Source organism: Cervus canadensis, chromosome 17, assembly GCF_019320065.1.
Source record: "Cervus canadensis isolate Bull #8, Minnesota chromosome 17, ASM1932006v1, whole genome shotgun sequence".
NCBI classification, from domain to species: domain Eukaryota; kingdom Metazoa; phylum Chordata; class Mammalia; order Artiodactyla; family Cervidae; genus Cervus; species Cervus canadensis.
Genome location: NC_057402.1, coordinates 47,322,588 through 47,345,271, shown reverse-complemented (window position 1 = coordinate 47,345,271; position 22,684 = coordinate 47,322,588). Strand labels below are relative to the sequence as shown.

Genomic DNA, 22,684 nt, shown 5'->3' with positions numbered 1-22,684 from the left:
TGTGTGTCATAGAGCAAATTCCCACTGGCTATATGTTTTACATATGATAGTGTACGTTTCCATGCTTCTCTCTCCATTCATCCCGCCCTCTCCTCCCCACTACAAGTCTGTTCTCTGTTCTCTATGTCTGCATCTCTATTGCTAACCTGCAAATAATTTCACCAGTACCATCTTTCTAGATTCCATATATATGTGTCAATATATGATATTTGTTTTTCTCTTTTGGACTTACTTCACTCTGTATAATAGGCTCTAGCCTATTATAGCCTCCAGTGAGATTCATCCACTTCATTAGAACTGACTCTAATGTGCCCCTTTTTATGGCTGAGTAATAGTCCATTGTAAATAGGTACCATAGCTTCTTTATCCATTCATCTGTTGATGGACATCTAGGTTGCTGGAGGCACAAACAATTAACATAAAGAGTCAGAACTATGGGGGGGGGGTCCCTCACTATAATCTTTGAGTGTTTCTTTCCCCAAATGAAAAGAATATAGAGGAATAAATAAATGTTGAGGTTAAAAAAATTTTTTAGGTAACATGACAACAGAATGAAAAACAGAGCATCAGTGAAGGATTCTTTCTCTTCCTTCAACCTAGAATACCATGGGTGTGAGTTCTCTCAAAGGCAGACCCAAAGATCTGGGGCTAACTTCAGGCTTGAAGGTTTATTTCTGTTCACATTTTAGGACTTCCACACCTTCAGAATAGGGAAGGGGCTTCAGGAGTTCCTGACAGATTTTATGCACCGGTTTTGGGTCCAGTGCTGATTAGCCTTCAAAACGATGAAACATGAGCCGTTGCATGCTTGGATGGGTGAATAGGAAAAAGGAAGCTCCATTTTTCCTTATCATAATCCTGAAATGTGTCAGAAAAAATTTAACACTGATACAAATACCACTTCCCATCTCTGGCTAAATCACCATTCCCATCTCATCCTGTGCTCTCTTTCTTCCAGCCCTATGGGTGCTTTGGTAGGGTGGCCCTGTCTGCCCTAGAGCAGTTGCCTTTCAAGTCAGTCAAGTGTTCTATTCTTGGTAAAAGCACATGCCAATGCAAAAGCAGTTTCAGACTCATAGAATGTTAGAACTGGTCCTAATTCCATACACCGATGTGTCAGTGAGTGGGGAACTAGTCTTGCCTGAATGCCTGCCTGCTCAGTGCCAGGCACTGTTAGTGTTTTCTTGTTACTTGTTAGTTAGTCACTAACTCAAGTCAGAATCTTCTACAACCCCTGGTCAGTAGTCCTCCAGGTTCCTTTGTCCAGGGATTTCCCAGGCAAGAATACTGGAGTGGGTTGCCATTTCCTTCTCCAGGGGATCTTCCTGACTCAGAGATCGAATCCGCACCTCCGGTGTTGGCAGGCAAATTCTTTACCACTGAGCCACCAAGAAAGCCCAGAGGGTGGGGGGCGTGGAGAGTTATTAAATCTTCTCATCAACTACTGTTCATCTCAGTTGCCAAAGCAAAAAATCTGGACCTAAGCAGAAAGGTTAAATGACTTGCTCAAGACCATGTAACCTGTACATGCCAACAGAGTTCTAGTTAGGATTCCAAAGGCCACATTCTTCCAGGCTGCCTCTAACTAGGGAAGGGTCGTCATAAGGACAGAAAGAACAGTGGGACAATAACTGAGATCCACACTGCCCCGCATGTCCCCATCACACCTCCCTAGCTAGAAGAGGCTAGAGACGGCTGCCTCCTCATCCTTTCCTCCCCTTGCGGCTTGATGACTCACTAACCTGCCTCCTTTCTCGTGGGACACGACCCGAAATTTTGTCCTGGTGTCCTGGACTACAGTTGAGTCCATCGGTCGGCCTGAAGCCTTCAGACCCAGAAGCTGAACTACCTGCGTGCCTTCCTCCTCCCAAACCCAGACAACACTTGACTCTACCCCGCCCGGCTTGTGGTCACAATTGCCTCCCTGTTTGCACCCCGCCTCCATCAGCATCAAACAAGACCCATCTTTTAGCCCTCCTCTCTTTTCCCTGCCCCCTCCGCGCTAGCTTTATCCTATAGTTCCTTGGCCCACGGGCTAACGACGTCAAAAATAACCAATTGTCTTGGAGTTCTTCGCTAAGGGCTCCGCCTCCACTCTGAGGAGCAGGTCCGCTGACCAATGGGCTGCCCTCCGAGTGCAATGAGAGCACGGGGCTAGCAGAGCAGCCGCTGGGCTGCCCAATGAACAGGCGGGTTTCCGCGGTTAGGGGCGTGGCAGAAGCGGTCGTCAGGGGCGTGGCGGCAGTTGCTTGGGCGGGGCCGGTAGCGGCGGGAGCTGCACTGGCCAGGGGTTCCGGCTGCATTTCCATGACCGCCGGCGGCAGCCGCGGAGCTGCGGGAGCGCGACCGGGGGCGAGCTGGGCCGCTGTAGTCAACCAAGCACAGGTAAAGCCACGGCCGAGCGAGCTCCGCTGAGCCGCGATCGAGCCCGCGATCAGTCGGGTCAAGCCTCTGAGCCTCGAGATCCCTTGTCCTGGCTCGGCCCATCGCGCAGCTGCCTGAGAGCCCCGGATCCTCAGGGGGCCTGTCACCTGGCGCTGCGGGGGTCCCCAGGGCCGGCGGGGAGGGAGGCAGCCTGGTTCACATAGGGTGGGATACGCCTTCCTGAAAGCCCTTTGTCCCTTGCAGCTTCAGATACCGAGGTTGGGGACATCCCCGCCTGCGGCCTCCCTACCGGTCATTGGTCCATCAGTGCGCACTTGGGGGGTCTGGCGAGGGGGGTCTGCCAAGCTTGGTGATGGAGATCTGGGATCCGCATCTGTAAGGAGAGGGCCGAGGAATCTGATTACAGCCCCGAATATCCGAAGGGTCTCTGCGTTTTGGGGCTCCAGGGGCACACTCAGGACTGATGGGTTCAAGTTGTAAGGAGGCAGCTTTTGACCCACTTGGAGGCGCACTTACTGAGCTCGGCTTCTTGCCAGGCACTGTTCTAGGCGCTTCGTGGTCTTTCCCCCCAGTGAGAGCTGTCCAGCAGCACAGGCCCTGCTAGGCGGGGCAGCCAGCATCTCGACCTTGGAAGTGAGCAGGCAGAGGCCAAGTGACAGCCACCTGCCAGGGATGCTTAGACAGGACTCGCAACAGAGGACTGTGCGACTGACCTGTAAAGGCCCTTCTTCATACACAGATGCACTCTGACTTTGAGGCCTACTTCCAGAAGAATACTGCTGGGGGCTCACTAGTTTGAAAGAGGGTGTTGAATTCATTCCAAATGAACTGGTGGTCTCACTCTCAAGAGTGGATGTTAGCAAAGAGAACAGACCATAGCCAGAAGATAAGGTTTATTTAGACATCGCGAAACTCCTTCCTTTGAACTCTCTTAATCTTCCCAATTCCTCTCTGGTTGCTTCAACTCCAGTGTGTCAGTTTCACCTGCATTCCGGTAACCAGATCCAAAGGCAGGCTCCAAGATCGGACTCCTGAGAGATGCCTGGGAGTGGGAGGGACTGTAGGTTTAGTAGAGTTAATGTGATCTGGCCCAGAGCTTTTCGAGGGCCATTTCATTGCAACCACACAAAGCAGAGTCCAGAAGAGAAACCATACAGCCTTCCTTTCACTACCCTCTTTCACTTGCCTGAATGGAGAGGACATAATAATCTTCTGAAAGTCAGGAGACAGAGAAGGAACCTTAATAGCAAGTGTGCTGCCTGTTTTAGGGTGAATTCACCTTTGAATAACCAGTCAGAAAGCAGACTGGTCTGTACACTGCTGATTGTCAGCATGGTTTTGTAGAATTGTAGAGCTGAAGGTAGAGCTCATCTAATCAGCCTTTCCAATGCACAGGTGAAGGAATGAAAGCCTGGGGAGGTCAGAGGACTGACTGGTCATCACAGAACCATGACTAAAGGTTGATCTGTTGACCCTGGGTCTAGCAAGTGCATGACTTGTATTTCACTCCTAGCTACTTTTCTCACTCTTCTGAGTTGAAATTCTAGGGGTGGGGTGCAGAGATGTTAAGGACACAGATTTTGAGGCCAGGGTGCCTGGATTTGAACCCTAGCCTTGCTTTTTACTGGCTATCACCTTGGGCAAGTCACTTAACCTCTCTGTGCCTCTGTTGTTGTTCACTCGACTCTTTGTGACCCCACGAACCGTAGCATGCCAGGCTCCTCTGTCCACGGAATTTTCCAGGCAAGAATGCTGGAGTGGGTTGTTGCCATTTCCTTCTCCAGGAGATTTTCTCAACCTAGGGCTCAAACCCGCATCCCCTGCATTGGCAGGTGATCCACCAGGGAAGCCCGTGCCTCTGCTTGTTCACCTCTGAAACAAGGAAAATAATGTGTACTTAGATTAGAGGTTGTTTTGAGGTTTTGATATCAGAAGCAGTTAGAGCAGTGCCTGGCACACAATACGCATTATGGATTTGCTAAATATAGTCTTCTGTTGCCTTTTTAATCCTTTTTTCTTCGTACTTACCCGCCAGTATTTTCTATCAGGAACTGATTTTTTCCCCTGCCTCCACTCCCCCAGTTCATTAAACATATTCCAGATTTCATTGTAGCACAGATGTCTGTGGGGTTTTCCAAGTCACATCGCATTCTATTTCTTATTTATTGTTTATTTTTCTGTCTTTTATTGAATCAGGTAATTCATTGTCTCTGTTAGTCCTCTCCTTGTAATTATACTCTTTTTTAGACTCCAAATCTCATTCTCTTTAAAATAGGGAGAAAAAACCCCCAAAGTGATAAAGTCCCTGATGATATCAGTCTCCACGGCATTCTTCCAAATATCTCTCCCCTCTGCTCGGCCCTTCGTCCCAGTTGTCAGTGTGAGGCAGCGTGATTATAAATGGGTGAACATTTTTAGATTACGATTTCATGAGCCACTGTATTAAGTGCTTTTTGGAAGTTCAGGGATCATGTGTCAAATGCATTTAAGTAAGTTACTTAGTCATGGGAGCAGGGAAAGCACCAGCAGCGCCTGCCTTCCCTGGCAGAAGCACAAGTGTATGACTGATTCTTGCTGGTAATCTAGCTCTTTCACCAATTTCACTGCGTTTTTCCTGTTCTTTTCTTGAGCTTGAAATAAACCAGATGGCACGTGCAGTGGAATGGTTCTTTACCTCTTGTTTTAGTTGGGGAAATTCCCTTTCTTTCTCTTCTGCTTTCACCTTCACTTCCTTTGTCACCTTCACGGGTCTGATAAATATCTACTCTCAATCTGCCAGCCAGTTCCCTTTTCATCAGAAGATAACCTGTCATCTTTATTTCTTGCAGGAATCTGGTCACTTTTGGTTTTTCCCTTCTGTGTTTTTACATGTTTTCTAGAATGAACCAAAGATGATCACTGTTCATTGATTCGCACCTTCCTAACAGTTGATTCTGAGTTTGGGTTTTTGTTTGTGTTATTTTGTCTAGGACATTCTAGACCTCAGCCATCTTAGAATAATTGTTGTAGTTTCTTTGTGTATGAATATGGGCCCTTTTCTCTCTTGCTTTCTTTTCTCGTAACATCTGAGTGAAAGGGCTTCTCATTTGCTGTTGTTTCTTGTGTGTGTGTATGTGTGTGTGTGTGTGTGTGTCTGAGTTTCTGGGTCATATCCAACTCTGCGACCCCATGGGCTGTAGCCCGCCAGTATCCTCTGCCCATGGATTCTCCAGGCAAGAATACTGGAGAGGGTTGCCATTCCCTTCTTCCATTTCCACTTTTTTCCTGGGAATCTCTGGCAGGGACCATGGAGAGTATAGTGGTTCCCCACTACCCTTGTCCCAAGCTCCTGTCCACACCTCAAAATAATATCTTTAGTCCTAGGGAAGACCGTGGTGAAGTCTGTCTTATTCTTTGCCTGTAACCTGGCTCTTTGAAAAGCCCTAGGAGAGAGAGCCTTCTAATACAATGGAATTCGTGTGGCAGAATTTCTGCTACAACCTACTGCTTACAACAGTCTGATTTTTTTTTTTTGCAGTGTGGGTTTTGAGTACTTTTTGACCAATTTAAGAGTATAGATGACTGGGGCAAGGGGTGTTTCAGCCTTCCTGTATCATCTTGGGCTATACTGTCCCTAGGAACAGGGCACAGGGAGTTCAGGCCTCCTCTTCATGTGCTCTGGCATGAGGATTTCATAGCAGTTCTGCATGTTCTAACCTTTTTGGATGGTGCTTGACGTATTTTAACCCACAAGCTGCTATTTCTGTACTGATACCTTGTAGGTGCTGACATCTCCCTTCAGGATCATTTTCCTGTCTGCACGTTTGTTTTTGTGGTCTTGGTTCCAAGGCATCATGTTTTTGGATTATATGTTTTCTATTTATAAAAGGGCTGGTGTGGACAGGCCACCAGACCTATTGTTACCCATGAGGCTGGCGCACTGGACCCAACTGGGTGCAGGGCATGTGACCCAAGGACCTGTTTTCTGGTCTTTTGCGGTAGTTAAGTAACAGCCAGGTAAAGAGCTTATTAGAGAATTAGAACTGATACCCTTGGGTTTGCCTGGTTTCTGATTTTCTTTTGTTTTCTTTTAAGCAGAGATTCATTAAGTTCAACAAACTGAGCATCTGGTGTGCGCCGGGAAGACAGCTGTCCAGATTAACAAGGGTGTTTGGTTTTGCTCCAGAAAGACTATTCTGGTTTTTTTTATTATTATTATTTAAATTTTTTCAGTGTTTTTAATGCAAAAAAAAAATTTAGTAGGTAACGAATCTACATGATGAAAGAAAACAGTCGAAAGGCACAAAAGTGAGGTAGGAACTACATCTCTGTCCATCCCTGATGCCGCCACCTTGTTTTATTCTTTAGAGGCACCACTGTCACTGATTTTTTCATCCTCCAGAGGTGTTCCGGGCACAGCCAAGATATTTTACAACATCTATTAGCAAATCCATTATGATTATCTTTCCCTTTTACACAAATGGTAGCAGATGATACTTGCTATTTGGAACCCTGCCTTTTTCCACTTAGTGTTTCTTTGCAGTATGGGAAGAGCTTCAGAATCCTTTTTCACAAAGGTGATCTATTCAATTCTGTTTCCAAGGCTGCTAAGAACAAGTCTTATTTAGGCAACAGCTTCACATGGAGATCCTAAGGCATTTTTGTGGATGTTTGAGGGCAAATATTTTTCTCCTCTATGTCCTATAGCTCTGAGCCTTAGAGGAGGCTAGGTGAGGGGGAGGGCCTCTCCTGAAGCTTCTCCTATGAAGGGAGATTGGGGACGCTGAAAAATGAGCATTGGACCTTAGGCCCTTGGCCTGCCCTCTGGGCAGGATGTGCTGGAATCACCTGGGAAAGCTTGCTGTGCTTTCTGGTCTCCAGGGAAAGCTCTGGGCCTTCCTGATCTGCCTTTCGGCATCTCTACCACGTCTAATCGCGTCTCCTACACCCCAGCCCTGGCTCCGTGTCCACCTTAGGCATCAGAAGAGGAACCCTCCCTTCTTGACACAACTTCCTGTTTGGTCGGCTATGTTAAGCCCCGCCCCTTCCTTTCTCTCACCCCAGGAAAAACCAGCTCTCACATCTATACCTCTGTGAAGCATCCTTCCCAAGCAATATTTGGGAATATAATTTTTTTCTCTCCTCTGAAGTCTTTCCCATTCTCCATGTGTCTTAATCTTCATCTTGTTTTTATTTCCTTCCGAATCTAATTTAGAGTGACCTTGACCTTGCTTTGAATCTTCATAATGTCAGTCAGCGAGTCTAATGGAGAATCGTTGCATTCTGATCTTTGCTCCTCGCTAGGCGTCCATGTTATCAATTAGTTGTGCCATAGCTGCTGTGTGATGTAATATGAGAGGGGGTGATGTTATCAGTCAGCCTCTGGAGGTAGGATAGTTAGAAGCTTTGAAAAACCAACCCATTTCTGCATGGTCACGCTAGGCATGTATTTGTGTACTGTTTACTTAGTCATGTCAGTGACAGCAGTTAAAAAAAATCAGGAAGTCCAACACAGGATTGCCAAATTTTGTTTTTCAAATAGGGAAATAAAAAAGCTCTGTACTCTTCCATCATCACCATCATTTAAGAAAAGACATTTTAACACCAAAAATGGGGAAGGGTCCACTTCCCAGAATATAGAGCAGCCTTCTAAACAGAACATATTTAGATTGATTAAAAAGGTGGAGGGCTTCCCGGTGGCCGAGTGGATAAGAATCCGCCTGCCAGTGCCGGGGTGTGTGTTAGTCGCTTAGTCGTATCCGACTCTTTGCAACCCCATGGACTGTAGTCCACCAGGCTCCTCCGTCCATGGGATTCTCCCGGCGAGAATACTGGAGTGGGTTGCCATTTCCTCTTCCAGGGGATCTTCCCTACCCAGGGATAGAACTTGGGTCTCCTGTACTGCAGGTAGATTCTTTACCATCTGAGCCACCAGGAAAGCCAGTACAGGGGACACGGGTTCAATCTCTGGTCCCAGAAGATCCCAGATGTCGCGGTGCAGCTAAGCCCATGAGCCACAGTGAGAGAAGCCACCACAGTGAGACGCCCGAGCACCCGTAAGAGTAGCCTGCGCATAGCAACAAAGACCCAGTGCAGCCAACAGTTTAAATACATAAATAATTTTTTGAAACAGTTTTGCTAATGGAAATTGAATCATGGCATTGGAGAAGGTCTGAAGTAGAGGATTCTATTCAAGGAAGGTTCCCCTTTTTCAGTTTCCTTAAACAGTGCCAGCTTTTCTTCTGCTGGGAAACCAGGCCATTCACTTAAGCTAACCTAGCTGTGGCATCCTTTGGTACAGTTTTGTGCCCAGTTTCTTTTAGGGGATACAGACCACACAATGTCAATATGCGATGGTGCCGTCAGAGTGATGCGAGCTGGCTCATGGGAGTCAGGGTACGTTCATGTCTTACATGTCTTCTCAGGTAGTTCACTGGTTAGGGCTCTGCACTCCCACTGCCAAGGGCCTGGGTTCAGTCCCTGGTTGGAGAACTGAGATCCTGCAAGCTGTGGCAAAAAAAAAAAAAAAAACCACAGTAATAAAGTGCCATGTTGTAGTTCTTAAGGATGAGGCATGGGGGAAGCCAGGGTGGGACCTCCACAGCTTGGAATGAGGCCCTTTGATGTGATGTGCTTGTACGTCAGTCTTTTGAAGCGTATGTTTACATGTATTAAATTCTTGATGTTCTATGTCAGGTGGTGGCTCATATTGTTTCTGAGATGCAATGTGACTTCTCATCTGAGTCCCCATGGCACCTTCTGCTCTCCTCCAGCAGTCAGTACCATGACATTCCTTCTGGGTTACAGATATTTCCCAATCCAAGACTAAGGGTATGTCCTTGAGTTTCTTTGAGTTCTCCTTAAATTAAGAACACTCAGACTTTTAGAGCTCATGTTAATGATAATTGGCAATATTTTAAAGGTATGCCTGGATCACTGGGATGACCATATTATATTAGGGTCCAGCCAGGCTGCCTCAGTGCCTGTTATTATTATTTTTCTATTTTTATTTATTTATTTGGCTGCACCAGGTCTTAATTGGACTCTTAACCACTGGACCTAGAGAAAGAAATGGCAACCCACCCTAATATTCTTGCCTGGAGAATCCCATGGGCAGAGGAGCCTGGCAGGCTACAGTCCATGGGGCCACAAGAGTCGGACATGACTTAGCAACTAAACAACCAAACAACCAAAATCAACCACTGGACCACTGGGGAGGTCGCTCAGTGCCCTTTATTTGTGTGTAAATTTCTGATGAGTTAGAGCCAGGTTAACCTGCTATGAGAAAAACACAGAGATAGACTTAATATGGAGAAAAGATAGCATCAGGTGAAGCCAAGTGTGCAAATGGAGGCTGAAACAGGTTCCAGCCACCAGAGGAAAGTGGTGTAGTCAAGTGTGGTCAATCTGAATTATACTCTTTGGATAATTTTATTTGTATTTATTTGTACATTCATTTTAGTCTCCATAATTGGAAAAGTGCTAAGGTAAATTTATGTCTGGTTTTATGTTTATATATTTTAAGAAATAGTATAGGAAATAATAATTGAATAAAAGTAATTCAATGTAAAGACTTCCTTGGTGGTCCAGTGATTAAAACTCTGGGCTCCCAAGACAGGGCGCGAGTTCCATCCTTGGTCAAGGAACTAAGATCCTCCATGCCACTCAATGTCCAATAAATACATAAATTAGAGCTCCTTTCTTCTGGGGTCCCTGCATTTAAAAAAGAAAAAAAGCAATTTAATGTAAGAATCGAATACAAGGCAGGACTATTTTTTTTCCCATAGAGGGGGCCACCTGGCCCCTGAGTTTGAAATACCCCAGTGGGAATCTAACCTCATGACAGAGGTTTCCAGTCATGTTTGTGTCATGCATGGCTCCTTTCCACATGCTTTTGTTGAACAAAGAGAAATACCCTTTGAGTCTGTTCCTTGCTTTGTTCACTTAACGAGGAGTGATGTGTTTTAGCAAATCTCTGCATGTATTGTTTGGCATCATGTTAACTTTTCTCCAGTATCTAGCTATGGCATTACTGCTCTCAAAAAATTCAGGAAAGCACAGTATTCCTAGGATGACGTGATTGCACTGAAGTCTTTTTTTTGCCACACCACAGAGGGTGTGGGATCTTAGTTCCCTAGCCAGGGATCAAACCCTCACCCCTGCCTTCAAAGCTCGGAGTCTTAACCACTGGATCTTCAGAGGAGTCCCTGCTCTAGCATCTTTCAAGAAGCATTTACTGAGCCCTCTCTTTGGTGGGCCTCTACCATCCAGGCTCCTCTCTGGGGACTGGACACCCTCTGCCCCACTGTTGGCCCCTTGTTTGGTCCAGAGTTGGATTTCCATGAATCCTTGCTGAGCTTCCAGCCCCTCCCAGCTATCGTTTGCTGTGTGGCCCAGACTGTAGACTTCAGCTTCTCAGATTCCAAATACCCCGGTTGCAATTCCCATTTCTATTCTGATCATGTAAATAAAGTGCTCACTCACTCTTGTCAATGACATTGAAAAATGTTCCCTTCTAAATAGTAAGATGATGGGAAATGCTAAGGAGATGATAGTCAAGCATACTTTTCCCCCAATCTAGAAAACTTAGCCCCTTTCACTTGGTCTGTCGTTAATGTCACCCATCACTCTATTTATTGCCTCTACATAGAAAGCTGGATGTTACCCTGAAATTGCAAGAGAAATCTTGACTTTGCCACTACAGAGCCTGGGAGGGGAATGCAGATTTCGAGAAGGCCCTCTTTGAATGGGAGAGGACGTGTAGAGCTGCTGTCAGTGGGGCCAAAGGGATCAGGATCCAGCCAGCTCTGTGAAGGCTCTCCAAGACAGACAGGTGGCTTGTTTCTCTGTATTCCTAGAGCCCTTCCCAGGCCTGGCCCAGGGTGGGTCTCCAAGCCTCAGACTCCTCCTCCCTGGCATTAGTAATAACTCACAGAACTGTCGTAAGTACCGAGTGAGGTAATGTCTGAGGACGCACTCTGTAAACAATAAATTCCGTATAGGTCTCCACTGTCAACAGCGGTGCACTTTGTGACTTGTTTGAGGATTAACCAACGTAATGTATTAATATTTAGCTCACAAGCATTTGATTAACTGTAGAGCTACACAAATAGGAATTTTGTTTTCATCTGGTTCTGCTCCTTCCTTTTGAAGAGATAGTGACTTGTTAGTTAGAATTAGCCAGAGAACACTTACTGGATTTCAGGATGAGGGTCTTTGACCCCTAATCTGTGAATCATAAACTTTATAAATTCTCTGGGGGAGCTGATAGACAAGCTACTGGTCAGGAATGGGTACGGGAATGTGTAGAATGTCTGTGATCTACTCATCACCTGCATGAGATGGTTAAATTGGGGTTGCTGGTGATTGCTCACAGGCAAGTTCAGGACCTGGACTAATCAGGCTTGAAGAGACCCACACTTTGGGCTCTGCCCTGGGACCCTCTAGTCCAGTTGGATAAATCGATTCCCTCTTTTGCCACATCTGGTGGACACACCATTGCCAAGTCATCGTGTTTGCATCTAATGTTTTTATGGTAACAGCAGGACACTCTATCATCCCCATTTTAATGGGTAAGGAAACTGAGGTGCAAAGAGGTTAAGAAACTTGCCCAAAGTCGTACAACCAGTTAGTGGTAGGATTGTGATTCTGGACAGATCTGTCTGCCCCCAAAGCCTGTCACCCTACTGTGAGCAGCCTCACTACCCCACCACCCCTGCACACCTCCGGGGAGCATCTCTATGAATCGGAAATCTTTGTAACAAGACTTGTTCTGACCTATTTACACAAACCTGTTCCGAATGCCACAGATGGTTAAGGAAGGATTTTTCCATTTTTCTTAGATATTAAAAATAATCTTCGGGACTTCCCGAAGATAACTTCCAGAAGATAACTGCTGGTGGCCCAGCAGTTAAGACCATGCACTCCTAATGCAGGGAGCACTGGTTCGATCCCTGGTCAGAGAACTAAGATCCCACATGCCATAGGGAACAGCCTAAAAAAAAAAAGATCCCTATTTTTTTTTTTTAAAAAAAGATCCCTATTTTTTAAAGTTCCATTAACCTCTCAATCGAGGGTAACCTTAGTATTAATTGTATTCAGATTAAAATTTTCTAGCTCAAATAAGCTCATGTCAGTTGGCAAAAGACATAGACAGTTTTGTTGCATTGGATGTTTTGGAGTAATAAACAGGAGCCATGAGTCTTCTATTAGTATTTCAGTATTTATCTGAATGCCAACAATCAATGGGTAGTTTTCTGCCTACCTGCTCGTTGGGCATCTTTCCTTTCTTCTGCTACATAAAACAGCCTGTTTGTTTGTTTGTTTTGCTTTGAATTCTCTTTTTTTCCCTTATTTATGAGCAGTTTCTGAAGTAGATTTATAATTCTCTGAATCTTTAGATAAACAGGGGGAAATGTAAAGAGAAGCATGGCGTTGGACATTAGCTTATCTGAGTGACAAAAAATGGAAAACTTTCACTTAAATGAATAATTATTTGCCTGAACTGCAAGATGTTCTTTCAAATATCCAAAAGCTACTGACAGCCCGCGTCACACTGAGCTTTTTCTCCTGACCCACTGTAGCATGGCACGCGTGCATGTGTGTCCAGCAGTGAAGTTGTATCCGACTCTTTGCGACCCCATGGACTGTAGCCCACCAGGCTTCTCTGGCCGTGGGATTTCCCAGGCAAGAACACTGGAGTAGGTTGCCATTCCCCTCTCCAGAGGATCTTCCTCATCCAGGGATGGAACCCAGGTCTCCTGCATTGCAGGCAGATTCTTTATCACCGAGCCACCAGGGAAGCCCCTGTGGTATGGAAGTTACTCATACTGGCCTGTATCTCTCAACCTAATGTAATAATCTCATGGAAAAAGTCTGCTCAAGGATCAGAAAGGTGATGATGCATTAGTCCTTTTCCCCAGGCTCAATCCATTAATAAATATTTACAGAGTGCTGCCCCCTCCCCCACTCCCGTGCTCCACACTCTGAATTGAAACTTGTGTAGAATTGTACACTGAGGATTGGATTAGCAAGGCATGGACCAGAATCCCCAGCAGAGCTCAAAGGGACATGAATCATCACTTTTATGTGGCAATGAGGCTTGCTGATTTTCTAGTCATGAATAAGTATCTGCAAAACACGAAGGTAGGAAATGGGACGTTTCTGAGGGCCTGGAGGGGATGGTCCTCAACTGAAGACTCCTGTATACTTCAGCAGATTGTCCAAAAACTACTGTGATGTCATGGCCACTTGGGGCAATGTTCACGAGGTGAATGACAATGGTTGTCCAACATCCTACGGGTCGGGTTACACCCAGCCAAACAAGGGCTTCTCATGTCTACGGAGGCACATCCGTACCCCAGTGGGCCAGCCCACTGGGCTCCACCAGGGCACCATCTTCCAAGCTGCTGTCTGGAATTCCCCCTGGAAGTAAAGCCCCGAAGCTTCTTCCACAGTGACCCACTCCCACTGCTCCCAGACTCACCCCTCCTGCCCTGCCTGCCCATTTCCTGGTTATCCAGCATCTTCAGGTCTTGGCTGCACTCCTGAGCCCAGCTTGAGGTCTGCACCCACCCCTCCTTTCCCTCTTTTCTGTTCCCTCCCTTCCCTAGATGGTTCTCTAGCCATCTGAGTCCACCTCCTCCTTCGAGTTCCTCCAGTATTCATAGTTGGAACTTTAGGATTTTATTCTTCATTATATATAGGTTTACACTGTTTGCTCATTATTTCCTGGACGCCATGTATTGTACTTCTTTCATAGTCCCCGTAGGGCTTAGAATGAAGCTGATGCCTTTGGTACCTGTGGGGAGCAGAGTGGAATGTCAGAAGTGGGATGTAGTTTTGCAAATAGCTCCCCCCAGTGATACTGACACACTTTGGCTGGTGGGGGTGGGGTGTCTGTCCCCTACTTTTACAAAGTGAAAAGTGAAATTGTTAGTCGCTCAGTCGTGTCCAACTCTTTGCGACCCCACGGACTGTAGCCTACCAGTCTCCTCTATCCATGGGATTTCTCAGACAAAAATACTGGAGTGGGTTGCCATTCCATTCTCCAGGAGGATCTTCCTGACCCAGGGATTGAAGCCTGGTCTCCTGCGTTGCAGGCAGATTCTTTACTGTCTGAGCCACCCAGGAAGCCCCTACTTTTACAAACCACTGCTTTATCCTTGAGGGTGCATCCAACTTACACAAGTAAATTAATTTGGGGGAAATGGGATCACTTTCCCAATAATGGAGAAACATTTCCCCCATTTCCAGTGAAATCTAACTTACCTTCCAGGAAACTAATGATGGGCGTCACATAGGCATAGGGAAAGCCCGGCAGAGGAAGACCCCCTGTAAACTCGTGGCTGAGTCTCTGCTCCTTGGGAGGCTCACCTGCCTTGGGTGGAGGTGGAGATGGACTCAGATCAAATGCCTGCCTGAAACAGGCAAAATTTAAACAAAAACCGAAGGAGGAAGGCTGCGGGGTGACTAGGAATAACATTGGAGACTTGCCTTTGGGCTTTAAAGAAGGCAGAAAACGCTAACTTCCTTAATGGATGGACTGGGAGGAAAGTGCAGAACAACAGTGGGATGTTTGTGTTGGATGGACGAGGAGACAGGAACTTTTGAGGATGTGAACCTCCTTCTGTTTCTGTTTAGCTAAGACCCCAAAATATATCAACCCAGAGAGCTGCCCTTTTCATGTCAGAGCCTCTGAAGTTTTATTCTTCTAGATTTTCAGTTTCCTTGGTAGAAAGATCTGAGGAAGTCAAGCTCAAGACTGCCTAGGGACCAACTCCCCTGTTCTTCATATGTTGAGAACTCCCTAGCTCTTTCTTTCTTTAAACAATTTTATTTATTTTTTTTTGACTGTGCTGGCCCTTTCATGCATGGGCTTCTGTTTGTGGTGGCTTCTTTTGTTGCAGAGCGCAGGCTCTAGGAGCATGGGCTTCAATAGCTGTGGTGCACGGGTTTAGTTGCTGCGCGGCATATGAAATCTTCACAGACCAGGGATTGAACCTGTATTCCCTACATTGGCAGGCGGATTCTTATCCACTGTGCCACCACGAAAGTCCTCGAGCTGTTTCTTTACATTTTTCTAACCTTGAAATATGTAATAAGGCAGATTTCCTGTAAAAAGCTCTAAGCATTTTGCAAACTGTATCTTGAGTGTATTGGTATTTTATAATTATAAAGCATTTCCGTAACCAACATAATTTCGCCAACTTCTTTCCGTCCATAGTCTGTAATGTAATCTCCCCTCCCCTACTTGATAGAAGAAAAAGTGAACTTTCATGAAATGTAGGTAGTTCACTCAAAGTCACTTGGAACAACCTAAACTCAAACTCAAGGCCTATGACTCTAAAATCTATGTCATTTGAACTTGAATTTTTAAAAAAATGGGCAGAGGTTCTGAACAGATGTTTTTCCAAAGAAGACACGCAGATGGCCAACAAATACATGAAAAGATGGCTCAACACTGCAGATGGCTCCACTGCTAATCATCAGATATATGCAAATCAGGATCCCAGTGAGACATCACCTCACACCTGTCAAAATGGTTCTTATCAAAAAGAACAAATAACTGTTGGTGAGAATGTGGAGAAAGGGGGATCCTCGTGCACTGTTGGTGGGAATATAAACTGGTGTCGCCACTGCGGAAAACAGTTGGAGTTTCTTCAAAAAATTATAAATAGACCTCCTACCACATGATCCAGCATTTCCATTTCTGGGTATATATCAGAGGAAAACAAAAACACTAATTAGAAGAGATATATGCACCCCGATGTCCTTGCAGCATTATTTACAATTGGATTTCCCTGCTGGCTCAGTGGTAAGGAGACCAGCTGCCAACACAGGAGACTTGAGTTCAATCTCTGGGTCAAGAAGATCCCGTGGAGAAGAAAATGGCAACCCACTCCAGTATTCTTGCCGGGAAAATCCCTTGGACAGAGGAGCCTTGCGGGTTACAGTCCATGGGGTCATAAGAGTCAGACACAACTCAGTGACTAAACAACAAAAATATGGACGCAATCTAAGTGCCCACCAATAGATGAATGGATTAAGAAGATATAGTATATATGCACAGTGGAATATTACTCAGCCATCATAAAGAATGAAATCTTGCTATTTGCAACAACATGAATGGACCCAGAGGGTACTATGCTAAGTGAAATAGGTCAGACAAAAACAAACACTGTATGATTTCACTTATATGTGGAATCTAAAAAACAAAACAAATGAAGAAACATAACAAAACAGAAACAGAGATAAAGAGAACAAACAGGTGGTTGCTAGAAGGGAGGCGGGTGGGGGGAAGAAAGAAATAAATGAGGGAGATTTAAGAGTACCAACTTCCAGTTGCAAAATAAATGAGTCACTGTTGTGAAATGTACAATGTGGGGAACGTAGAGAATGACTGTGTAATATATCGTGTGGTGATATATCGTAGCTAGATTTAAGGTGATCATTTTTTAAAAATATGGACAGATTGAATCACTTGGTTGTGTAACAGGAAGTGACATAGTGTTATAGGTCAATTTTACTTCAAGAACATATGGGCAAACTCATGGAAAAAGAGATCAGATGTGTGCTTACCAGAGGCAGGTGGCAGGAGGAGGGGAAATTGACTGAAGAAGGGCAAAAGGTACAAACAAAGGTCATAAGATTAAAAAGCACTAGGGGTGTAATATACAACATGATATATGAAATTTGTTCAGAGAGTAAATCCTAGAAGTTCTCATCACAAAGAAAAAGGCTTTTTTTTTTCCTATTTCTTAATTTTTGTTTTTGTTTGAGGTGATGCAGCTTCATTGAACTTATTGCGAACATCATTTAATGATGTAAACACCTTAAACGTATGCAGTGCTGTATGTCCAATACACCTCAATAAAAGAAAGAATAAATGGAAGGAAAAAAAATCTTTTGTCATTGGATTATACCACAGGGGCTCTTAGGGTAAACTTCAAAATCCCCAGAGAGGGCAAGTGATCTACTCAGAGCTCCACAGCACAGCCCATGCTCAGAGCAGGGAATAGCGCCACATACCACCAGAAGTACAGACCTACTTCTTACTGCCTGCGTGGTGACAGGCAAAGGTCAGGATTATAAAGGGCCGCACATCATGGTCATGCTCCTGTTACAGCTTCCAAGTGTGTGTCTTAGCCAAGTACTGTGCACCAATCTGGCTCTGGGGCCCTTGGGACAGAATGCTCAGGAATGGGGACTCCCGATTATTTTTATTTTCTCATTAACTGAAGGTGGCTGTAAGTGCCTATGCAGGTCTGGGTGAAACTTTCTTTTCTGTTTTAGTGAGATCCATGAGGTCAATGATTCTTCTTCTTTTTTTTTTTAATAAGTTATAACCTAGAGTTTATTTTTTAATAAATGTTTATTTGGCTACATTGGGTCTTAGTTGCAGCATGCAGGATCTTTCTTTGGCAGCATACAGACTCTCCAATTGCAGCATGCAGGTTTACTTGTTCCGTAGCATGCCGGGTCTTAGTTCCGTGATCAGGGATCGAACCCATGTTCCCTGCACTGCAGGGGCAGATTCTTAACCACTGGACCACCAGGGAAGCCCCGGGGTGCAGTCACTGTTCAGCCAAGGGCTGTGCCAGGCACTAGGTCTTGCCATCCCACCCCATCCCTAGCTTCCTCCATCTAGAAGCTTGTTTGCTGGATGGGATCTTTGCTGTTCCCATCACATGCCCTGGAAGTTTCGTCTGTTTAATAAATCTGGAGATGCCCTTCTCTTCAGTTGTACCTATCTCTTAAAAATTCCAGGGACTTCCCTGGTGGTCCAGTGGTTAAGACTTCACCCTCCGAAGCAGGGGTTGATCCCAGGTCAGGGAGCTAAGATCCTACATGCTTCCTGGCCAAAACATAAAATAGAAACAGTGTTACAACAAATTCAATAAAGACTTTAAAAATGGTTCACTTCAAAAAAATCTTTTAAAAAAATTCCAGTATACTAGGCAGTTGGGTTTGTTGGTTTCTGGTAAACTGAGATTTTCTTTTGATATTACAGACTTTAATTACAGTATGTGTTTTTTTAAACAGTGTTTTTTTTTTATTATTTATTTATTTAGGCTGCACTGGCTCTACATTGCTGTGCATGGGCTTTCTCTAGTTGCATTGTGAGGCTTCTCATTGCAGTGACTTCTCTTGTCACGGTCTCTAGGACTCTCGGGCTCTAGTAGTTACGGCACTTGGGCTTTAGTGGTTACGGCATATGGGCTTAGTTGCCCCATGGCATGAGGGATCTTCCGGGACCAGGGATCAAACCTATGTCCCTTGCATTGGCAGGCAGATTCTTAACCACTGGACCACCAGAGACATCCTACAGTGTATGTTTTTTAATACAATGTTGGAGTTACCAAATCTCTCCATTAAAATGCCTGTCGTATTAGAAAACTGTTGGGTCTCCATAGAGGAAACACTTGGCTTAGAATTTGAGATTTGTCCTCAGGAATGCATTGAATGATTTCTTGACTGTAGAGAAAACAATTTTCCTGTAATTTTATTAAGTGCTTTACCCATTGTCTTCCAATAGAAAGTACTACTCTTTGAGGAAGGCTATTTGCTAATGGGAGAGGCCAGCTCCCTTTCGGTGATTTAGTAAATGCATGTAAAAGGGCTCAATTCAATGTGCCTGCCTAACTGGTGACACAGTCTCCAGCTATTTTTAGTTTAGTGACTTTCTTTTGTGAAACCTGTGGGTTAGTAGTCACTCCTGATACTTAAGCACAAGGTTCATATTTTCTCTCATAGGATGACTTTGCTTTTACTAGACACTTGTAGGAGACTTTCTGAAATTGTAGCAGGATGAATGCATGAGCTTATGACTTTGTGGAAGAATATGGTTAAAAGAAACTGTTATCACTTGGTGAGTTTTCACAAAAAGGCAATTTCAAGCTTTTCATTTTGAACGCAACTGAGAGTAAGGTTAACCTAAATACATTTAATCATTTGGATATCCCCTTCTCTTTACCAAATTGCGTGTGACTCAGAGCATTTCCTTCCCCTCATAGGACCTGATTTGTAAGGAACTAGCAATTGGGTCTTCCTGCCACCACCCGCACCCCAGCACCATAACCTGGTCCCAGGCCGCCAGAGCTGGTCCCTGGTTTGATCTGCTGAAGGAAAGGGCCTGGGTACTTGATGCTTAGTGTTCAGAAATCAATCAGTTAATTAATCAATGTGTCTTGGCATCTCTGGAAAATACAGTTAGCCCTGTCATTGCCAGGGTTCTCCATCAATTTGGGGCTTGAGGTGGTGGCAGTGGTGAGACGCGGAATTTCAAAACCCGGTTACCCTGAAGACTCAGCCCACAGAAGTCTCCCTGGGAGGAGGACACACTGGATTGGAACAGCCTGGCTGTGCTAAGAGGCGGCTCTCTGAGCTGCTGGCTGAGGCACTGACCCAGAGAATTGAAGTCTCACTGTGAGATCAGAATGGGGCCGAAGTCAGCTCGGGTTATCAAGAGTGCACAGCTCTGGATTGACTAGGACACACTTCAGAATCTTCTGTCCCGAGTCACTGAGCACTTAACAAGTGCAGAGAAACAGCTCCCAAGGGGTGGCCAGGCTTTGTCCCAGCAAGTCTGCTCTGGGCTCGTTTCTCCCCTTCTGCGTGACTGTGTGTGTGTGCAACAGCCCCGATTTCCTTAGTTAAATGGCAGGTAAAGTGGGGAGAAACTGGCCCTTTTCCTCCCTGCTTTCTCCCCAAATATGTCATGTTGCCTCCATTTAGAGTTGACTACTTTTATCTAAGGGCTTCCCAGGTGGCTCAGTGGTAAAGAATCTGCCTGCCAATGCAGGAGACGCGGTTTGATCCCTGATCCAGGAAGATCCCCTGGAGAAGGAAATGGCAATGCCCTCCAGTATTCTTGCCTGGGAGATCCCATAGACAGAGGAGCCTGGTGGGCTACAGTCCATGGGGTTGCAGAGTTGGACACTTCTGACACTTAACTTACTGTATGTCAGGGATTGTTTTAAAATACTTTCTATGTATTAACACCTTCGGTTTGCAGACAAGGCCCACAGGAGGTAAGAAATTTGGCCCAAAGACAAACACCAAACCTGGGGGGGGGGGTCAGGGTTTGACACTGGGTCACCTTACTCCAGGGAATGAACCTAAGCATAATCTACTTCAACTAGATTGGACTTGGAAGAGAGAAATCCTTTAAGAGTTTGGTTTGGTTCTCCTTGAGGTGTATTTGACATGGGACCCATGTCTGTGTTGAAGTTTGCTTGTCAGGTCCTTTGGGTGGCAAGGAAAAGGGGACTCTCCATTCCCAGCCGGTGATGTTTCATCTCTGGGCTCCCTCACTTCACTTCCCTAGAACAGGAGAGGAAAGGATGGTCCCAACAGCTGAATCTCAGAGGCAATGAGTCCAAGCCAGTGAACACTTAGACCCAGAGTACAATTTGTCGTGTGTTATGCAAGTAGCCTGGGAGTATCGTGTTGCTAGCTGATTGTGGTTTGTATCAGTTGGAACTTGTCTGGGTGACTTTGGAAAGAATGTGGCAACGGTTCTCGTCAACCTCTTGAGGACAGGGGTGTGGAACAGTTGAGTCACTAGAGGTACTTTGGATCTGTTCTGTCACAGTTCTGGAGGTTAGATGTCTTAAATCAGGTGTCAGCAAGGTTCTTTTTTAAATGAATTTTTATTTTTTTAGCACCATGTAGCAAGTGGGATCTCAGTTCCCTGACCAGCAATTGAACCTGTGGCCACTGCATTGGAAGCGCAGAGTCCTAACCACTGGACAACCACTCCCCTGTTGGCAAGGTTCTGAGAGCCGGCCAGGTTCTTGTTGAGAGCTCTGAGGGAATCTGTTCCCTCTGCCCCTCTCCTAGTTTCTGGGGATTGCTGGCAATCCTTGGTGTTCTTGGTTCAGAGAGGCATGACCCTAGTCTCTACATCCATCTTCATTCACGTGACCTGTCCTCTGTGTTCTGTGTTCAGATGTCTCTCTTCTTTCATGGACACCAGTTGTGGGGTTAAGGGTCACTTGAACCAGTGTGACTGCACATTAACTTGATCATATCTGCAAAGACCCTATATTCAAACAAGGTCACAGTCACAGTTTCCTGGTGGGCATGGATTTCGGGGGAACAGTCTTCACTCCATTATTACCAGGCATTGAGTCTTCTACGTGTGAGGTCTCTGCTTGGTATTTCTCTCCTTTTCTTCAGTGTAAGTTTTAGGTTTTCAGTAAACATTAGTATTCCAAGGCTGAAACCCCACTCATGGAGTTGGAATGAATAGGATGGAATTATTGGCGTAAATGGCACAGCTGAAAATATATTACTCTTTAACTTATTTGCAGGAAGAACAGAGGCCCTGAGGGTTGTTAGTTCTTATGAGTTTTATTGTTTAATGGTCCACAAAGTAGACTGGAAAACAGGGCTGTCTCCTGTTACCGAGCACAGAGAGAGTGTTTCCTGTGCTCTGAAGCCAAGGGCTGCAACTCTATCCCTCAGAATCTCAGAAATTTTGAGCTGAGAGAGACGGTTGGCAACATCAACTTCTAATCTAGTCCTCTCCTTTTACAAATGAGCTCTTTAGGGCCCAGCAAGGTTAAGTGACTTGTTCAAGGTCACCAGCTAAGAAGGGGCAGACCAAGCACAAGGACCCAGGTCCCAGACTGGGGCGTCTCTCCTGGAATCTGTGCCTCCATCTGAAAATAACGTCCTTCGTCATGGGGGAGCAGTGAGAAGCCCAGGCCCTCGCACCAGTGGAGATGGAGGTGCCCATGCATGTCTTAGAGACCAAGGAGGATACTGAAAGTTCCTTTCCTGTTGAGCCTTTGGCAACACCTTGGATTACTTTTTAAATGTCAAGACGACAGATGGAATTTTAACTATCATTTATAGCACCAAAATCCCACTCATAAAAAGACTGTGTTAGGGGACCTTCCTAACAGTCCAGTGGTTAGGACACCAAGCTCCCACTGCAGGGGGCATGGGTTCCATCCCTGGTCAGGAAACTAAGATCTTAGTTGATGTGTGGCACAGCCAAAAATAATAGGAAAAAAAAAAAAAGACTGGTGGGAGCAGAGAAGTGTGGGGCTGGGTGTGGAGGAAGCACTGATCAGGTGCACCATAGGTGGGGTGGGGAAGGAAAATGTCTCCTTTCCGTCTAATGCATACTCAGCCCTAGGCTGCCAGAGGGCCATTTTAACTGAATTTCACTTGCCCAGAAAGGGAGAGGGGACGCACAAAAAGTACGTGTGTGCTTAGTCATGTCCTACTCTTTGTGACCCCATGAACTGTAGCTCACCAGGCTTCTCTGTCCATGGGATTTCCCAGGCAAGAGTACTGGAGTGGGTTG

At 45.5% G+C, this 22,684-nt stretch overlaps 1 protein-coding gene across 1 annotated transcript in view; it reads left to right on the top strand.

Annotated features, from left to right (window-relative positions):
- The first annotated feature begins 2,254 nt into the window (after positions 1-2,254).
- Positions 2,255-22,684, top strand: part of ABHD2 (abhydrolase domain containing 2, acylglycerol lipase) — a 109,178-nt gene continuing 88,748 nt past the window's right edge. The window contains exon 1 of the mRNA XM_043489547.1: positions 2,255-2,385. The gene's annotated coding sequence lies outside the window, so the exon portion shown is untranslated. The remainder of the gene's footprint in view (positions 2,386-22,684) is intronic.